Below are 17,872 nucleotides of genomic sequence, written 5' to 3' on the forward strand. Positions count from 1 at the left end.
TGGTGTTGATGTAAAGGCCCTCCGTGATTGATTCCCCCTCCGGCAGAGCTCCGGAAAATGCCCCAAGATGGGATCTCTTGGGTACAGAAGGTTACGGTGGTGGAAATAGGGTTTCATGGTGCTCCTGGATGTTTTCGGGGTATATGGGTATATATAGGAGGAAGAAGTAGGTCGGTGGAGCCACGTGGGCCCACAAGGGTGGAGGGCGCGCCCAGGGGGTAGGCGCGCCCCCTGCCTCATGGCCTCCTCGTTGATTTCTTGACGTCCACTCCAAGTCCTCTGGATCATGTTTGTTCCAAAAATAACTCTCCTAAAGGTTTCATTCCGTTTGGATTCCGTTTGATAATCCTTTTCTGTGAAACACCGAAATAGGAAAAAAAACAGGAATTTGCACTAGGCCTTGGGTTAGTAGGTTAGTCCCAAAAATAATATAAAAGTGTATAAATAAGCCCATTAACATCCAAAACAGATAATATGATAGCATGGAACAATCAAAAATTATAGATGCGTTGGAGACATATCACCCCTCCGAGATTGGATCTGTCTCTCTGTCTCTCTCTGTTTCTGTGTTTTAGATTCTGGCCTTTCACCATTTCTTATATTCCTGGAGATCATTAACTCCGATTTGGCTGAAATTTTAACACGATTTCTATCCGGATATTGGCTTTCTTGTGGCGAAAGAAGGGCACCAACTGCCTTACGGGGTGGCCACGAGGGCCCAGGGCGGGCCTAACCCCTTGGGGCGCGCCCCCTACCTCGTGGCCCCCTCGGGCATCATCTCACGTTGATTCTTCTTCCCAAAAATCACATATATTCCAAAAAAATCTCCGTTAGTTTTTATCCCGTTTGGACTCCATTCAATATGGGTTTTCTGCGAAACAAAAAACACTGGGCATTGGATCAATATATTAGTCCCAAAAATAGTATAAAAAGTTGCCAAAAGTATATGAAAATTGTATAATATTTGCATAGAACAATCAAAACTATAGATATGACGGAGACGTATCAGCATCCCCAAGTTTAATTCCTGCTCGTCCTTCATTAGGTAAATGATAAAAAAGATAATTTTTTATGTGGAATGCTACCTAGCATAATCTTGATCATGTAATCTAATCATGGCATGAATATTAAGACACGAGTGATTCAAAGCAATAGTCTATCATTTGACATTAAGACAATAATACTTCAAGCTTACTAATAAAGCAATCATGTCTTTTCAAAATAACACGGCCAAAGAAAGTTATCCCTACAAAATCATATGTTCTGGCTATGCTCCATCTTCACCACTCAAAGCATTCAAATCATGCACAACCCCGATGACAAGCCAAGCAACTCTTTCATACTTTTGATGTTCTCAAACCTTTTCAACTTTCATGCAATACATGAGCGTGAGTCATGGATATAGCACTATAGGTGGAATAGAATATGATGGTGGAGGTTGTGTGGAGAAGACAAAAAGGGAGAAAGTCTCACATCAATGTGACTAATCAACGGGCTGTGGAGATGCCTGTAATTTGATGTCAATGTGAGGAGTAGGGATTGCCATGCAACGGATGCACTAGAGCTATAAGTGTATGAAATCTCAAATTGAAAACTAAGTGGGTGTGCATCCAACTTGCTTGCTCATGAAGACCTAGGGCATTTGAGGAAGCCCATCGTTGTAATATACAAGCCAAGTTCTATAATGAAAATTCCCACTAGTATATGAAAGTGATAACTCAAGAGAATCTCTATATGAAGAACATGGTGCTACTTTGAAGCAAAAGTGTGGTAAAAGGATAGTAACATTGCCCCTTCTCTCTTTTCTCTCATTTTTTATTTTCTCTCTCATTTTTCTTTTTTTCTTCTTTTTTTGTAGGCTTCTTTGGCCTCTCCTTTTTTTTGGGGGGGGGCTTCTTTGGCCACTTTTATTTTGATAACCTCACATGGGACAATGTTCTAATAATGATGACAATCACACTTTTATTTACTTACAACTCACTATTACAACTCGATATTAGAACAAAGATACGACTCTATGAATGCCTCTGGCGGTGTACCGGGATTTGCAATGATCTAGCATAGCAATGACATCAAAAACCGACAAGCCATGAAAACACCATGCTAGCTATCTTATGATCATGCAAAGCAATATGACAATTGAGGAAGTCCTGGATTAGGGGGTCTCCGGACAGCCGGACTATATCCTTTGGCCGGACTGACAGACTATGAAGATACAAGATTGAAGACTTCGTCTCGTGTCCGGGTGGGACTCTACTTGGCATGGAAGGCAAGCTAGGCAATACTGATATGGATATCTCCTCCTTTGTAACCGACCTTGTGTAACCCTAACCCTCCCCGGTGTCTATATAAACCGAAGGGTTTTAGTCCATAGGACGAACATACAATCATACCATAGTCTAGCTTCTAGGGTTTAGCCTCTCTGATCTTGTGGTAGATCTACTCTTGTACTACCCATATCATCAATATTAATCAAGCAGGACGTAGGGTTTTACCTCCATCAAGAGGGCCCGAACCTGGGTAAAACATTGTGTCCCCTGCCTCCTGTTACCATCCGGCCTAGACGCACAGTTCGGGACCCCCTACCCGAGATCCGCCGGTTTTGACACCGACATTGGTGCTTTCATTGAGAGTTCCTCTGTGTTGTCACCTTTAGGCCCGATGGCTCCTCCGATCATCAACAATGATGCAGTCTAGGGTGAGACCTTTCTCCCTGGACAGATCTTCGTGTTCGGTGGCTTTGCACTGCGGGCTAATTCGCTTGGCAATCTGGAGCAGATTGAAAGCTACGCCCCTGGCCATTAGGTCGGATTTGGAAGTTTGAATTACATGGCCGACATCCGCGGAGACTTGATCTTCGACGGATTCAAGCCACAGCCGGGCGCGCTGCACTGTCACGACGGGTATGACCTAACTCTGCCGCCGAACAGTACCCCAGAGGCCGCGCCCGCATCAGCTCCGACCCTTAGCTCGGAGCCAACTGCGCCAATCAAGGACGGGTGGCTAGACACCGCCTCAGGAGCTGCAGTCTCAACGGCGATCGAGCCGAACACCAGCCTAATCCTCTGCGAAGCCCGTGACCCCATGGTGCCGGACTCTTTTCTGGACTCCGAACCGTCCGCGCCCCTTCCAATCGAATCCGTTTGGGCACCGATCATGGAATTCACCACCGCAGATATCTTTCAGCACTCGCCCTTTGGCGACATTCTGAATTCACTAAAATCTCTCTCTCTTTGTCAGGAGAGCCCTGGATGGACTATGGCCAACAGGATTGGGATGCGGACGACGAAGAAATTCGACGCCCACCCACCACCCACTTCGTAGCCACTGTCGATGATTTAACCGACATGCTCGACTTCGACTCCGAAGACATCGACGGTATGGACGACAATGTAGGAGACGAACATGAACCAGCGCCTATAGGGCACTGGAAAGCCACCTCATCATATGACATATACATGGTGGATACACCCAAAGAAGGCAATGGCGACGAGATAACGGAGGATGACCCCTCCAAGAAGCAACCCAAGCATCGACGTCAGCGGCGCCGCTGTAAGTCCCGCCAAAGCAAAAGTGGTGATACCGGCACAGGAGATAATAACACTCCGGATAGTGCCGTAGACAACAACAATCCCCTCCAGCAAGATTTAGAGCAGGAGGATGGAGGAGCCAGCCCTCCTGAGAGAGCGGCAGACGGAGAGGAGGAGGATGACAATTACATGCCCCCTCCGAAGACGAGGCAAGCCTCGGCGACGTTGAATTCGCCGTACCAGAGGATCCCGTCGAACAAGAGCGCTTCAAGCGCCGGCTTATGGCCACGGCAAATAGCTTGAAGAAAAAGCAGCAACAGCTTCAAGCTGATCAAGATCTGCTAGCTGACAGATGGACTGAAGTCCTCGCGACCGAGGAATATAAAATCGAGCGCCCCTCCAAGAATTACCCAAAGTGCAGGTTACTACCCCGACTGGAGGAAGAAGCGTATGATACGGTTGATTGGCCACCTCGTGGTCGCGACAGAGAGGCATTCCAGCCAAAAACTCAGCCTTCACCCCGACGCCATTCAAATAAAAAGGCATGGGGAGATACGCCAAACCTGCGAGACATATTGGAGGACAAAGAAAAGCATGCAAGATCGATCTACGGATCACGAGGGCGCATAACTCTGTGAGACGATAAACGTCACACCGGATACAGTAAAAGCAAATCCGGCTAGGCCGAACACAGCGGGCAAGACCCATTCGAGCTGCGTCGCGATATAGCCCAATACAGAGGCGCCGCACACCCCTTATGCTTCACAGACGAAGTAATGGATCATCAATTCCCAGAAGGTTTCAAACCTGTAAATATTGAATCATACGACAGCACAACAGATCTCGCTGTATGGATTGAGGATTTCCTTCTCCACATCCACATGGCCCGTGGTGATGACTTACACGCCATCAAATATCTCCCACTAAAGCTCAAAGGACCAGCGCGGCCTTGGCTTAACAGCTTGCCAGCGGACTCCATCAACTGTAGGGAAGATCTAGAGGCCGCATTCCTCAACAACTTTCAGGGCACTTATGTGCGACCACCAGACGCCGATGACTTGAGCCACATAATTCAACAGCCAGAAGAGTCGGCCTGGCAATTCTGGACTCGGTTCCTTACAAAGAAAAATCAAATCGTCGACTGTCCAGATGCAGAGGCCTTAGCGGCTTTCAAACACAACATCCGAGACGAGTGCCTAGCCCGGCACCTTGGTCAGGAAAAGCCGAAATCTATGGCAGCTCTCACGACGCTCATGACCCACTTTTGGGAGGGAGAAGACAGCTTGCTGGCTCGCAGTAATAACATATCAAAGAACCATGGTACCTCCGATACCAAGGACGGCAATAGCAGGTCACATTGCAACAAACATAAGCGCCACATTAACAGCGAAAATACCAAGGATATGGCAGTCAATGCCGGATTCAAAGGCTCTAAACCCGGTCAGCGGAAAAAGCCATTCAAACAAAGTACGCCGGGTCCGTCCAGCTTGGACCGTATACTAGATCGCTCGTGTCAAATACACGGCACCCCAGACAAGCCAGCCAATCACACCAACAGGGATTGTTGGGTGTTCAAGCAGGCCGGCAAGTTAATTGCCGAAAACAAGGACAAGAGGCCGCATAGCGATGACGAGGAGGAGCCCCGGCAGCCGCACACCGGAGGACAGAAGAGGTTTCCCCCGCAAGTGCAGACGGTGAACATGATATACGCAACCCACATCCCTAAGAGGGAGCGGAAGCGTGCCCTCTGGGACGTGTATGCGTTGGAGCCAGTCGCCCCAAAGTTCAACCCTTGGTCCTCCTATCTGATCACCTTCGATCGCAGGGACCACCCCACTAGTATCCGTCATGGCAGATGCACTGGTCCTAGACCCAATCATCGACGGATTTCACCTCACTAGAGTCCTTATGGATGGCAGCAGCAGCCTGAACCTGCTTTATCAGGACACAGTGCGCAAAATGGGTATAGACCCCTCAAGGATCAAACCCACAAAAACGACCTTTAAAGGCGTCATTCCAGGTGTAGAGGCCCATTGCACAGGCTCAATTACACTGGAAGTGGTCTTCGGATCCCCGGATAACTTCCAAAGCGAAGAGTTAATCTTCGATATAGTCCTGTTCTACAATGGTTATCACACGTTGCTCGGGCGAACCGCATTTGCTAGATTCAATGCAGTGCCGCATTATGCATACCTCAAGCTCAAGATGCCAGGACCTCACAGAGTTATTATAGTCAATGGAAACACAGAGCGCTCTCTCCGAACAGAGGAGCACACCGCGGCCCTCGCAGCAGAAGCGCAAAGCAGCCTCTCAAGGCAATCGACCAGTTCGGCGTTTCAAAGCCCAGACACCTTCAAGCGCGCTCAGAGCAATCGGCAAATAGACCGCCTGGCGCGATCTGAGCTCGTGTAGCAATACGGCGGCCACCCCAATCCCAGCCCAACGGTGAAGCTCGTGCCACGCGTACATAATTACGCATTAAAAATACCATGGGCATAGGTGGGGAGGGGGGCACAACTGTGGCACGCCCCAAGACACGGCTTAAACCACACTAGGGGCTTCCCGTTCGGTTATTTTTCTCTTTTTTTCAAGACATTAATCTCTGAAAACACTGTCCGGCAACACTATTGCCGAACACACGATGCAGCAACCAAGGAGGCAGACAGCTACGTCATACCACGGAATTCCCATGTGGATTACAGTAACGAGCGAAATATTTGATTTAATATCATTCCTCAACTTTCCCTTGGAAGGGACATAGTCCTACTCTTTGCTTATCACACTATCTGTATCACTCTGCTTTAACGCAATTTTTTTAATAAACAATGCATGACGACTTTTATTGCATTCTTGTTATATATATATGTGTGTGTGTGTGTGTGTGTGTGTTCATTAATGACGCCTTGCAACCGTACACTTTGGTACGGCCAATACACCAGGGGCTTACGTACCCCACAACATGGTGTGAAAAGTCCGAACACTTTCACAAGTGCGGCACCCCAAACTTATAGCATTATATGCATCAGCTCCGAATCATGTCTTTGGTCAAATGTTGGGTTTGCCCGACTCCTATGTTTTGGTACCTTACGTTCCGCTCCATCGGCTAAGGTAGCACTAGGAGAACTACTGCGATTGTGCCCCGGTTCTGCCGGGCTTAGCACCTCAGTAGAGAAAGCTAAAACTGACTGTCATGATAAGGCGAGAGACTGGTCGCTGTTCGGCGAGGTTTTCGAGTCCCTAAAGACTTATGCCGCTTAGGGCGAGGGGCCGGCCTTGTCCGGCTTAAAGGCGTGTATTGCGCCCCGATTTCAGCCTTCCGAATACTAGGGGCTTCGCCGAAATTTAAAATTATAGAATTCTATGGCTAAGTGAGAGTGATAAAGCATTATTAGTCCGGTTGCCTTGTTCGTTGTGCTGAGCACCTACCTCGAAGGACCCAAATATGGGAACAAGAGTGCTCAGATTTATCCCGAACACCCCAGCACTCGTGGCATGGGGGCAGAAGCCGAGGACTAGCCATCTCTCAGATTGATAAACAACCAAACAGAAGGTAATATTTTAAATTCAAACAAGCGTTGCATAGCGCATATGAAACAAGTTTTCATAAATACAGGATAAAACGAGCAAGTCTCACTCAAATATTACATCTTTTGAACACTCGTCCACCATGAGACAGGCACCCGGCAGAACACCCTCGTAGTACATCTCGGGGTGGCGGTGCTCCTTGCCCTCTGGCGGCCCCTCCTTGATCAGCTTCACGGCGTCTAGCTTGACCCACTGCAATTTCACACGGGCGAAAGCCCGGCGTGCACCCTCAATGCAGACAGATCGTTTGACGACCTCCAGCCGTGGACAGGCATCCACAAGCCGCCTCACCAGGCCGAAGAAGCTGTTCGGAAGGGTGTCGCGAGGCCACAGCCGGACTATAAAGCCCTTCATGGCCTGATCGGCCGCCTTATGTAGCTCGACCATCTACTTCAGCTAGTCGCTCATTGGCATCGGGTGTTCGGCCTCAGCATACTGAGACCAGAACAGCTTCTTCGTTGAGATTCCATCCTCGGCCTGGTAAAATTGTGCGGCATCGGACACGCTGCGGGGCAAATCTGCGAATGCTCCTGGAGAGCTCCGGATTCAGGTAAGTAATCGGTAATTTACTTTTACATGCTTGCTTTGCATATAGAAAGCCTTACCCGCCGCTATCTTCTTCATTGCGTCGATCTCCTGGAGGGCCCTTTGGGCTTCAGCCTTGGCACTTTTTGCGCTCTCGTGGGCCGCGACAAGCTCGGACTCCCGCATCTTTGAGTCAAGCTCCAACGCCTCGTGCTTCGCCATGAGATCCTAGAGCTCTTGCTGCACCTCGCCCACCCGAGCCTCGTGCTTCTCTCGCTCGGTGCGCCCCTTGGCCGCGTTATCTTCGGCCTTGGTTAGCGCTTGCTTCAGGGTCGCCACCTCGGTCATGGCCCCTGGCGAATATACGATGATCCTGTCATTTTGCAATCGCTTCTTCTTTTATACATACATATCTATAGACAGGGTATTACTTACCCTTGTTCTCCTCGAGCTACCTCTTGACAAGGCCGAGCTCTTTCCTGGACCCCTCGAGGTCCTGCTTCAGTACGGCGACCTCCGCAGTCAGTACGGCGGAAGCCAGCAGCGAAGCCTGCATATGCATATTGACATACTTATATTAGACTCCTGCGATATTATTTGATCCTCTGTTCGGCTTTTCTTTGTGAACACCGAACAAAGCATCAGGGGCTACTGTCTATGCGGTAATATTTCTACTACATCTTAAAACACTTACCTCAAAGCCTGTTAGAAGGCTGGCACAGGCTTCAGTCAATCCGCTCTTGGCGGACTGAACCTTCTGGATCACCGCACTCATGATAGTGCGGTGCTCCTCGTCGATAGAAGCGCTGCGAAGCGCTTCCAGCAGATTGTCCGGCGCCTCTAGATGGACAGAGGTCACCGGCACAGGCGTCTTGCCCCTCTTAGAAGGAGGCCGCCTGCTCGAGCCCGGAACCACTGGAGGTTTCGGCGCGGTGTTCGGCTGAGGGCCGAACTCGGAGCTCTTAGGGGCCCCGTCCCCTCGGCTCCCGGAGTCTGGAAGGTCGCCTTGAGGTGCCTCCAGGACTGTCTCCCCTCGACCCGGTGCCTCTTGAGACAGCACCTCGGCGTCGTCAGCAGGATGAGGGGAGGTGGAGGTCGGGACTGGATCGCTATCCTTGTCCGACGAGCCCAGGGAGCCGTCCGATGATACATCGATACTGGCTCGCGGCGGCCTGCATAATTATGTTCGGTGTTAGGGAAAGCAGTGCGAGAAAGGAATACTATGAGTTACTCTGGTACCCGAATACTTACGATCTCCCCAGGGGCTTGGCCCTGGGCAACCACTTGTCTTCGTCTTCATCGGCGGCGGTGGAGCTGTCCGGAAGGAGAGTCCTTCCCTTCTTGGACCCTTCGGCCCCCACAGTCGGGACGGCCTTCCTTTTCTTGTCTTCCCCGCCTGGAGGGGGAGCATCTTCTTCTTCCTCCTCGTCATCGGGGGAGGACTGTGCCGCAGAGTTATCGGACGATGAGTCCGATAACACCCGGCGTCGGGAACTCTTTCGGGTTCCCTTGGCCTTCTTGGTCTTCTCCGGCACCCTGTAAGGAGCCAGAGTCAGCATCTCCGTCAGGAGAGCGCCCGCAGTGTCTTCGGGCAAAGGGGTCGGACAGTTAATCTGCCCCGACATCTCCACCCAGTCCTGTCAAAGGCATGGAGATTAGACCCCGCACATGATTAAGCTAGGGGAAATAAATGTCCTACGAGACGTATTAAACTCACTGAACGCGCTAGGCGCTTTGCGCTTAGTCCACGGTCCTCGGCGAGAGAAGGAGGGACCTCGGCACCCTTGAACAGCACCTTCCATACGTCCTTGTGCGTCGTATCAAAGAGCTCGCTCAGAGTCTGGTGCCGGACCGGGTCGAACTCCCACAAGTTAAAATCCCGTTGTTGACACGGGAGGATCCGGCGGATGAGCATAACCTGGACTATGTTGACAAGCTTGAGCTTCTTGCTTGCCATACTCCGGATACATTTCTAGAGTCCATCCAGCTCCACCGATGAACCCCACGACAAGCCCTTCTCTTTCCTGGAAATGAGCCATGTAGGGAATCCGGATCGAAACTCGGGGGCTGTCGCCCATTTGGCGTCGCGTGGCTCAGTGATGTAGAACCACGCCGATTGCCATCCCTTTATTGTCTCCACAAAGGCGCCTTCGAGCCATGTAACGTTGGGCATCTTGCCCACCATGGCTCTGCCGCATTCTGCTTGTTGGCCTCGTACCACCTTCGGCTTGATATTGAAGGTCTTTAACCATAGGCCGAAGTGGGGCCGGATGCGGAGGAAAGCCTCACACACGACGATGAACGCCGAAATGTTGAGGACGAAGTTCGGGGCTAGATCATGAAAGTCCAGCCCGTAGTAGAACATGAGACCGCGGACGAACGGATGGAGGGGAAACCCTAGTCCGCGGAGGAAGTGGTGGAGGAAAACTACCCTCTCGTGAGGTTCCAGGGTAGGGACGATCTGCCCCACAGCGGGCAGCCGATGCGCGATATTCGCAGCTAAGTATCCAGCTCCGCGCAGCTTCTTGACGTCTCCCTCCGTGACAGAGGAAACCATCCACCTGCCTCCCGCTCCGGACATGGTTGAAGAAGGTGGAGGTGGGAAGTGCGGGCTTGGGCGCTAGAGCTCGAGTGTGCGAAAACAGATGAACAAAGGAGGAAGAAGGCGTGGATGAAAATGTGAATCTTTATCCCTTTATATGGGCGACGAAACTAAGCGTCCCCACTTTCCTGGTAAAACTCGCTCATCCCCCAAGCGCCGTAATCGATGGCGCGGTTGGGTTACCCACGCCCGTATTGATGAGAATCCCGCAATAAGGGGACACGATCTCTGCTTTGACAAGACGTGTCGAAAAACTGCCTCGCGTTATGTGCGGGGCTAGTTAAAGGAAAAGTTTGAATAATCATCGGGCCATGACATAACGTCATACTGTCAAAACAAGTCAGCAAATTAGATTTGCGAAAATATTATTCTCTCTACGGAAGTATGTGGAACTTATGTTGCAGGGTCGGACACTATCCTCATATTCAAATTCTTCTGTGATGTATTCGGAGGAGGAACCCGCCTTGCAATGCCGAAGACAATACTGCATGCCGGACTCATCGTCATTGAAGCCTGGTTCAGGGGCTACTGAGGGAGTCCTGGATTAGGGGGTCTCCGGACAGCCGGACTATATCCTTTGGCCGGACTGACAGACTACGAAGATACAAGATTGAAGATTTCGTCTTGTGTCCTGGTGGGACTCTACTTGGCGTGGAAGGCAAGCTAGGCAATACGGATATGGATATCTCCTCCTTTGTAACCGACCTTGCGTAACCCTAACCCTCCACGGTGTCTATATAAACCGAAGGGTTTTAGTCCATAGGACGAACATACAATCATACCATAGGCTAGCTTCTAGGGTTTAGCCTCTCTGGTCTCGTGGTAGATCTACTCTTGTACTACCCATATCATCAATATTAATCAAGATGAAGATCAAGATGAAGATCTAAAAGTTATTGATGTGTCTCCTATTAAATCTTTATTTTGCAATATGAATCTTGATGAAACTGAATATGATCTTCCTTTACCTAGAAGGCGTTCTAAAAATTCGGAGTATTTAGGTCTTAATGATGAAATTGATGAAAGTGGGATTGAAGGAAATAAAAATCTAGATGTTGCTAAACCCACTATATTGGATTTCAAGGAATTCAATTATGAAAATTGCTCTTTAATTGATTCTATTTCCTTGTTGCAATCCGTGCTAAATTCTCCACATGCTTATAGTCAAAATAAAGCCTTCACCGAACATATTGTTGATGCCTTGATGTAATCTTATGAAGCAAAACTTGAGTTGAAAGTTTCTATCCCTAGAAAACGCTATGATGAGTGGGAACCAACTATTAAAATTAAAATTAAAGATCATGAGTTTTATGCTTTGTGTGATTTGAGTGCTAGTGTCTCCACTATTCCCAAAACTTTGTGTGATTTGCTAGATTTCCGTAATTTTGATGATTGCTCTCTAAACTTGCATCTTGCGGATTCCACTATTAAGAAACCTATGGGAAGGATTAATGATGTTCTTATTGTTGCAAATAGAAATTATGTGCCCGTAGATTTCATTGTTCTTGATATAGATTGCAATCCTTCTTGCCCTATTATTCTTGGTAGATCTTTCCTTAGATCGGTTGGTGCGATTATTGATATGAAGGAAGGGGATATTAGATTTCAATTTCCATTAAAAAATGGCATGGGACACTTTCCAAGAAAGAAAATAAAATTACCATATGAAACTATCATGAGAGCCACTTATGGATTGCCTACCAAAGATGGCAATACCTAGATCTATCCTCGCTTTTATGCCTAGCTAGGGGCGTTAAATGATAGCGCTTGTTGGGAGGCAACCCAATTTTATTTTTATTCCTTGCTTTTTGCTCCTGATTAGTAATAAATTATTTATTTATCCTCTGTTTTTGTTGTGTTTTTTGTGTTTAATTAGTGTTTGTGCCAAGTAGAACCGTTGGGAAGACTTGGGGAAAGTCTTGTTGAACTTGCTGTAAAAAACAGAAACTTTAGCGCTCACGAGAACTGCTGAAATTTTTATTTGAAGAGTTATATTTAGTTAATTCCTTTTGCATATGATTAATATATAAATTCCTCACGTCCACCAATTTATTTTAGAATTTTTGGGGTTCCAGATGTTGCGCTAGCTACAGATTACTACAAACTGTTCTGTTTTTGACAGATTTTGTTTTTCGTGTGTTGTTTGCTTATTTTGATGAATCTATGGCTAGTAAAATAGTTTATAATCCATATAGAAGTTGGAATACAGTAGGTTTAACACCAATATAAATAAATAATGAGTTCATTACAGTACCTTGAGGTGGTCTTTTGTTTTCTTTCGCTAACGGAGCTCACGAGTTTTCTATTTTGAGTTTTGTGTTGTGAAGTTTTCAAGTTTTGGGTGAATTCTTTTGATGGATCATGGAACAAGGAGTGGCAAGAGCCTAAGCTTGGGAATTCCCATGTCACCCCCAAGATAATCCAAGGACACCAAAAAGTCAAAGCTTGGGGATGCCCCGGAACGCATCCCCTCTTTCGTCCACTTCCATCGGTAATTTACTTGGAACTATATTTTTATTCACCAACATGATATGTGTTTTGCTTGGAGCGTCTTGTATTATTTGTGTCTTTGTGTCTTAGTATGCCACAATCATCCTTGCTGTACACACCTTTTGAGAGAGACATACATGAACTAAAATTTGATAGAATACTCTATGTGCTTCACTTATATCTTTTGAGCTAAGTAGTTTTGCTCTATGTGCTTCACTTATATCTTTTGAGCTATGTAGTTTTGCTCTATGTGCTTCACTTATATCTTTTGAGCATTATAATTTTGCTGTATGTGCTTCACTTAGATCTTTTGGAGCATGGTGGTGGATTTGTTTTAAAGAAACGATTGATCTCTCTTGCTTCACTTAAATTATTTTGAGAGTCTCTTAATAGCATGGTAATTTTCTTAATAATAATATGCTTGGTATTCAAGATTTGTGAAACTTTCTTTTGAGTGTGCTGAATACTAAGAACAGATTGAAGCATGATAATTTTTTTGAGATATGGAGGTGATAATATTAAAGTCATGCTAGTTGAGTAGTTATGAATTTAAAGAATACATGTGTTAAAGTTTGTGATTCCCGTAGCATGCACATATGGTGAACCATTATGTGATGAAGTCGGAGCATGATTTATTTATTGACTGTCTTCCTTATGAGTGGCGGTCGGGGACGAGCGATGGTCTTTTCCTACCAATCTATCGCCCTAGGAGCATGCGCATAATACTTTGCTTTGATAACTTCTAGATTTTTGCAATAAGTATATGAGTTCCTTATGACTAATGTTGAGTCCATGGATTATACGCACTCTCACCCTTCCACCTTTGCTAGCCTCTCTAATACCGCGCACCTTTCGCCGGTATCATACACCTACCATATACCTTCCTCAAAACAGCCACCATACCTACCTATTAAGGCATTTCCATAGCCATTCTGAGATATATTGCCATGCAACTTTCCACCATCTAGTTCATCATGACACATTCATCATTGTCATATTGCTTAGCATGATCATGTAGTTGACATAGTATTTGTGGCAAAGCCACCGTTCATAATTTCTTTATACTTGTCACTCTTGGTTCATTGCATATCCCGGTACACCACCGGAGGCATCCATATAGAGTCATACTTTGTTTTAGAATCAAGTTGTAATCATTGAGTTGTAAATAAATAAAAGTGTGATGATCATCATTCAATAGAGCATTGTCCCAAAAAAATGCCAAATAAAAAAAAGGAAGGCCCAAAAAAAGGGGCAATGCTACTATCCTTTTTTCCACACTTGTGCTTCAAAGTAGCACCATGATATAGCGAGTCTCATATAATGTGCTTCAAAGTAGCACCATGTTCTTCATATAGAGAGTCTCATATGTTGTCACTTTCATATACTAGTGGGAATTTTACATTATAGAACTTGGCTTGTATATTCCAATGATGGGCTTCCTCAAAATTGCCCTAGGTCTTCGTGAGCAAGCAAGTTGGATGCACACCCACTAGTTTCTTTTGTTGAGCTTTCATACATTTATAGCTCTAGTGCATCCGTTGCATGGCAATCCCTACTCACTCACATTGATATCTATTGATGGGCATCTCCATAGCCCGTTGATACGCCTAGTTGATGTGAGACTATCTTCCCCTCCTTTTTATCTTCTCCACAACCACCATTCTATTCCACCTATAGTGCTATATCCATGGCTCACGCTCATGTATTACGTGAATATTGAAAAAGTTTTGAAAAAGTTAGAGTATGAAACAATTGCTTGGCTTGTCATCGGGGTTGTGCATGATTTAAATACTTTGTGTGGTGAAGATGGAGCATAGCCAGACTATATGATTTTGTAGGGATAACTTTCTTTGGCCATGTTATTTTGAGAAGACATAATTGCTTTGTTAGTATGCTTGAAGTATTATTATTTGTATGTCAATATAAACTTTTGTCTTGAATCTTTCTAATCTGAATATTCATACCACAATTAAGAAGATTTGCATTGAAATTATGCCAAGTAGCACTCCGCATCAAAAATTCTCTTTTTATCATTTACCTACTCGAGGACGAGCAGGAATTAAGCTTGGGGATGCCTGATATTATTTTTTATCGCTCCATGCTATATTATCTACTATTTTGGACTATATTAGGCTTTATTTTCCACTTTTATATTATTTTTGGGACTAACCTATTAACCGGAGGCCCAGCCCAGAATTGTTGTATTTGCCTATTTCAGTGTTTCGGAGAAACAGAATATCAAACGGAGTCCAAACGGAATAAAATCTTCGGGAACGTCATTTTCTCACCGAACGTGATTCAGGAGACTTGGACCTTGCTCCAAGGAACAAATGAGGCGGTCACGAGGGTGGGGGGCGGCCCCCTAGGGCGCGCCCCCTGCCTCGTGGGCCCCTCGTTGCTCCTCCGACGTACTTCTTCCTCCTATATATACACACGTACCCCCAAACGAGCAGGACAGGACCCAAAAACCTAATTCCACCGCCACAACTTTCTGTATCCACGAGATCCCATCTCGGGGCCTATTCCGGAGCTTCGCCGGAAGAGGGCCGTCATCACGGAGGGCATCTACATCATCCTAGCCTCTTCGATGAAGTGTGAGTAGTTTACCTCAGACCTTCGGGTCCATAGTTAGTAGCTAGATGGCTTCTTCTCTCTCTTTGAATCTCAATACAAAGTTCACCCCCTCTCTTGTGGAGATCTATTCGATGTAATCTTCTTTTTGCGGTGTGTTTGTTGAGACCGATGAATTGTGGGTTTATGATCAAGTCTATCTATGAATAATATTTGAATCTTCTCTGATTTTTTATGTATGATTGGTTATCTTTGCAAGTCTCTTCGAATTATCCGTTTGGTTTGGCCAACTAGATTGGTAGTTCTTGCCATGGGAGAAGTGCTTAGCTTTGGGTTCGATCTTGCGGTGTCCTTTCCCAGTGAAAGAAGGGGCAGCAAGGCACGTATTGCATCGTTGCCATCGAGGATAACAAGATGGGGTTTATTTCATATTGCATGAATTTATCTCTCTACATCATGTCATCTTGCTTAAGGCGTTACTCTGTTTTTAACTTAATACTCTAGATGCATGCTGGATAGCGGTCGATGAGTGGAGTAATAGTAGTAGATGCATAATCGTTTCGGTCTACTTGTCACGAACGTGATGCCTATATACATGATCATGCCTAGATATTCTCATAACTATGCTCAATTCTGTCAATTGCTCAACAGTAATTTGTTCACCCACCGTAGAATACTTATGCTCTTGAGAGAAGCCACTAGTGAAACCTATGGCCCCCGGGTCTATTCTCATCATATCAATCTCCATCACTTTAATCTTGCGTTGCTTTTTTACTTTGCTTTTACTTTTTACTTTGCATATTTATACCAAAAATATTATATCTATCAGATCTCACTCTCGTAAGTGACCGTGAAGGGATTGACAACCCCTAATCGCGTTGGTTGCGAGTAGCTATCGTTTTGTGCAGGTACGAGGGACTTGAGCGTGGCCTCGTACTGGATTGATACCTTCGTTCTCAAAAACTGAGGGAAATACTTACGCTACTCTGCTGCATCATCCCTTACTCTTCGGGGAAAACCAACGCAAGCTCAAGACGTAGCAAGGGGCCTCTGGCCCAACAGCACTAACCATCACGTGGGCATAGTATGGGTGTTCTACGTCGTATGCATCAGCCGAAGCTTAATAGACGTTAGCGACTGAGCGGCGCGCGCCGGGTTGGACTGGTAAGCACCTGCCTTTTTGAAGGAGGTAGCTAGGTCTGCTCACCGGCCGCATACGCAACGTGCAGGAGTTCCCGGGGAGATGGCCCATGACCCCTGGGGGCATAGGTTTAGTCCGGCGTGTTGACCTCTCTATTAAGCCTAGGTCGGGTTGCGGCGTATTGTTTGGCCGAGGCCGGGCATGACCTAGGAAAGTGTGTCCGGCCAGAGTTAATCGAGCGTGATGGGTAAGTTGGTGCACCCCTGCAGGGAAGAAAACATCTATCGATAGCCTATCCTACGGTAATGGACACTTGGAGTTGTATCCCGATCGATACAACTAGAACTGGATACTTGTGATGAGAAATGGATTGTGATGAGAAATGAATAGTATGGCTCTAGGATTGCTTTCTCGCAGGGAGTCGAGAAAGGATCTCTGGCCGAGGTTGGTAACACTACTACTACTTTACTTTATGCTACTCTACTCCCTCCTGTTGCTGCAAGATGGTGGGTTCCAGAAGATGCTAGTCTTCGATAGGCTAGGCTTTTCCCCCTTCTCTTCTGGCATTCTGTAGTTTAGTCCACAGATACAACCCATTTCCTTTGATACAGATGCATACTTAGTTTAGATCTGATGTAAGTCTTGCGAGTACTTTGGATGAGTACTCACAGTTGCTTTGCTACCTCTTTTCCCCCATAACCGATTGTTGCGACTAGATGACAGATCCCAGGAGACAGACGAAACCACTGATGATTACTACTACCCCGAGGGTGCCTACTACTACGTGATGACCACTGACGACCTGGAGTAGTTAGGAGGCTCCCAGGCAGGAGGCCTTGCCTTTTCGATCGATGTTGCTTTTGTGCTAGCCTTCTTAAGGCAAACTTGTTTAACTCATGTCTGTACTCAGATATTGTTGCTTCCGCTGACTCCTGTGTTTTCAAGCTTATGTATTCGAGCCCTCGAGGCCCCTGGCTTGTAATATAAAGCTTGTATTATTTTAATTTGTGTCTAGAGTTGTGTTGTGATATCTTCCCGTGAGTCCTTGATCTTGATTGTACACATTTGCGTGTATGATTAGTGTACGATTGAATCGAGGGCGTCACATAGAAGCTATTCCAACTAGTAGTGCTGATCATAACACCTCTATTAAGATGCTTAAAGAAGTTATTTTTCTGAGGTTTGGAGTCTCTAGATACTTAATAACTGATGGTGGTTCACATTTTATTCATGGTGCTTTCCGTAAAATGCTTGCTAAGTATGATGTTAATCATAGAATTGCATCTCCATACCACCCACAGTCTAGTGGTCAAGTAGAACTGAGTAATAGAGAGATTAAATTAATTTTGCAAAAGACTATTAATAGATCTAGAAAGAATTAGTCCAAGAAAATTGATGATGAATTATGAGCCTATAGAACTGCATAAA

Source organism: Triticum urartu, chromosome 3 (assembly GCF_003073215.2).
Source record: "Triticum urartu cultivar G1812 chromosome 3, Tu2.1, whole genome shotgun sequence".
NCBI lineage: Eukaryota > Viridiplantae > Streptophyta > Magnoliopsida > Poales > Poaceae > Triticum > Triticum urartu.